This window comes from Muscardinus avellanarius (assembly GCF_963383645.1).
Source record: "Muscardinus avellanarius genome assembly, chromosome: 10".
Taxonomy (NCBI): Eukaryota; Metazoa; Chordata; class Mammalia; order Rodentia; family Gliridae; genus Muscardinus; species Muscardinus avellanarius.
The window spans coordinates 39,114,790-39,117,819 of record NC_137796.1 but is presented as its reverse complement, the minus strand read 5'-3'; the positions used below and the strand labels follow the sequence as shown (position 1 = coordinate 39,117,819).

The window sequence follows — 3,030 nt, the reverse complement described above, 5'->3', positions numbered from 1 at the left end:
CACGCTTGTAATTCAACCACTTGGAAGGCTGAGATAGAAGGATCGCAGGTCCACTGACAGCCTTAGCTATTTGGTGAGGCCCTCTGCAACTTAGAGAGACCTTGTTTCAAAATAAAGAATAAAATGTAGAGTGCAGCTTGGAGACAGAAGGCCCCTGAGTTCAATCCCCAGTACTAAAATAAATAAATAAATAAATAAATAAATAAAAAAAAGACTAATCTTTCACTGAGCATAATATAAGCTTACTGTTCACTGAGATTAGGCATAAGGGAATAATTTCACTTTTTTAGGACTCTATCTTTAATAAAATCATTACAAATACATTTTGAAAAAACCTAATTTCTGCATTCCCAACCTCATTGCAACATAGAAACAAATATTGGCATACAAACCTTCTCCATTACAGTCAGAACACACAGACTGCATCTGTTGTACCATTCCTGGAGCCAGCTGTCTGATCATGATGCGTACACCTCGACCCCGACAAGCACTACACTTCTGAACAGCTCCAGACTTTCCACCTTGGCTGAAGAAAGCAAAAGTATAAATGAAGATCCCCCTCCCATAGTCCATTCTATTAAGTCATGACAAACAGGAATTGTTCTTTTCACCTTCAATTTCCATTAACATAATGACCTTGAGAGAAGTCAAAATATTAAAGCATGAACAATCCCCCCCTCCAAGGACTGAAGATTGAACTCAACGGCCTTCTACCTCCAAACTACACCCAACAGCCACAGCCCTATTTTTTTTCTTTACTTTGTAAAAGGGTCTAAGTTGCAGAAGACCTCACTAAGTAGCTGAGGCTATCCACAAAGCTGTAATCTAGGATTGCAAGCTGTACCACCATGCCCAGCAACAATTTTGTACTTTAGTAGACTTTTAGCATTCCACTGAAGGAGCAAAGTACATTATACATAAATCAGAGACAGAGTTGCCATCATTTTCTCAGTTTCTGCCTCCCTACCAGCAGCACCCCATCAATGGCCTTGCAAAACTGTGACCCCACTGCCATTCCTGAAGCCCCTTGGGCAAGAGCTGATAACCTTCATGATGTCTGGTAATAAAGGAATTTCTGCCTTTGTGGAATCAGACACCTTTTCAAATGGGTAGGGATCCTTTGAGCAGAACCTGGCACAGTATATGAAGATCTGAGTTAAAGCTCTCCTTAGAGTTCCCCAGTGGCTACCCTTACAATGCACCCACAGTGAAATTTCTCACATCCTACCACCCCAAGGTGGACACCCAGAATAACAGATGCCTGGACATCATCAAGGACAAGTGGGCTGCCCTGTATGACGTCAGGATAATCCTACTTCCAATAGGAGAACCCAACATCGACAGCCCTTTGAACACAGTGCTGAGCTTTGGAAAACCTACATAGCTTTTAAGTACCTACAAGAAACCTGCTCAAAGCAGCCAAGAGCCTGATCCGGGCTGTTTAGCCACTCCCTATAGCGTCACTCTTTTTCTTTAGATAACCTGTCTTTTTCTTAATTTCTGTATAGGACTACACATCTTGAGCTATGTTATTATTGTTTTGTTTCTGTGTTTTAAAGTAGGCGGTTGAGCCCTTGCAATGTATATTAAATAAATGTTCTGGTTTTTATAAAAAGAAAAGAAAAATCAGAAAGCACTTACCCACTGCATGCACTACAGAGCACATTTTTGCTAAGTTGTAGCTTGGTTGTCTTGCCATTATACAGATCTTCTAAAGATACTCTGTTAGAGAAAAGAATCAGAGTCAGACAAATTTTGCCAACTTCTTAAATATGTAAGTAGCTGATGCACCAAATTTTATAGCAACTTAAAAAAAAGGATTAAAAGACACCCCCCCCATTAAATCCATTCAACTGACAGATTTTATGGCTCAAATCCACAGAAAGTCTTCATGAGTATGAACAGTACATATGGAACTCAAAGCCAGAACCTATAACATTAGGCCAATAAATTGCTGCGGCACAATTTCTGATTAAGAGCTGATAACTGCACAAACTCAACCATCATAGCCTTCTTCTGACGGCAAGCATGAGTGCTCCTAATCACAACCCTCTGAAAGAAGTACAATTATTATTCCCATTTTAAAAGATAAAACTGAAACACAGAGAGATTAAGTAACTTGCCCAAAAGACAAGGCTTTGTTTTCTCCCTGGACAATCAAAAATGTTACAAAGATTATAGCTTAAGGGAGGCACTTGGATTGTGTGTCTCAAAAAGAGCGGCCTTGGGCTTGGTGGTAGAACACTTGCCCAGCAGTATAAGACCCTGGGTTCAGTCCCCAGTATGGAAAAACAAAAACAACAACAAAAACCTGGCCTTAGCCAGACATGGCTGAGACCAGAGGATTGCGGTTCGTAGACAGGCTCTCAGCTACTTAGCAAGGCCCTTTGCAACTCACTGACACCCTGTTTCAAAATTAAAAAGACTTAAAAAATAGGGCTGGAGGTGTACAAGCTCAGAGGCAGAATGCCCCTGGGTTCCATCCCCAGTACTGGGGGGGGGGGGGGAGGAAAAAAAAAAAAGCAAACTATACTGAAAGAGAAAGGAAGAAAAAAAGGTTAACAAGAGAGCCTCCAAGAAAAGAAAGAAAGAAAGGAAGAAAGAAAAATAGACTCAAAAGAGTGTTTCTTATTCTTCATGGGTTTGGTGTGTATGTGTGTGTGAGGGTTACTAGGATTGAACCCAAGGGTTCAATCTATACTATACCTCCAACCCTTTTTTTTTTCAAAATATTTTAAAATAGGGTCTCTAGGTTTCTGAGTCTTGCTAAGTTGCTGAAGCTGTCCTCAAACTTGTAAGCCTCCTGTCTCAGCCTCTTAACTACTGGGATTACAGATGTCCACCAGGCCCATCAAATCATAAACAACACTGTACATTTTGTTTTGTATTTTTTCAGTTTGCTGAGATGACAGGTGTGTGCCACCATGTCTGACCTAAACAACATTGTATGTATGAACACCTTTTACCAAATTTTCAAAGAAGTCTATAACTCAAAAACAAATTTAAAAAATATATTATGAGCGAAGCATG

The 3,030-nt window shown here is 40.2% G+C and overlaps 1 pseudogene across 1 annotated transcript; it reads left to right on the top strand.

Moving 5' to 3' along the window:
* Positions 1-1,050: 1,050 nt before the first annotated feature.
* Positions 1,051-1,431, top strand: LOC308268403 (ubiquitin-conjugating enzyme E2 C-like; annotated as a pseudogene). The gene has a single exon. The product of its transcript is annotated as a ubiquitin-conjugating enzyme E2 C-like (transcript).
* Positions 1,432-3,030: the final 1,599 nt, after the last annotated feature.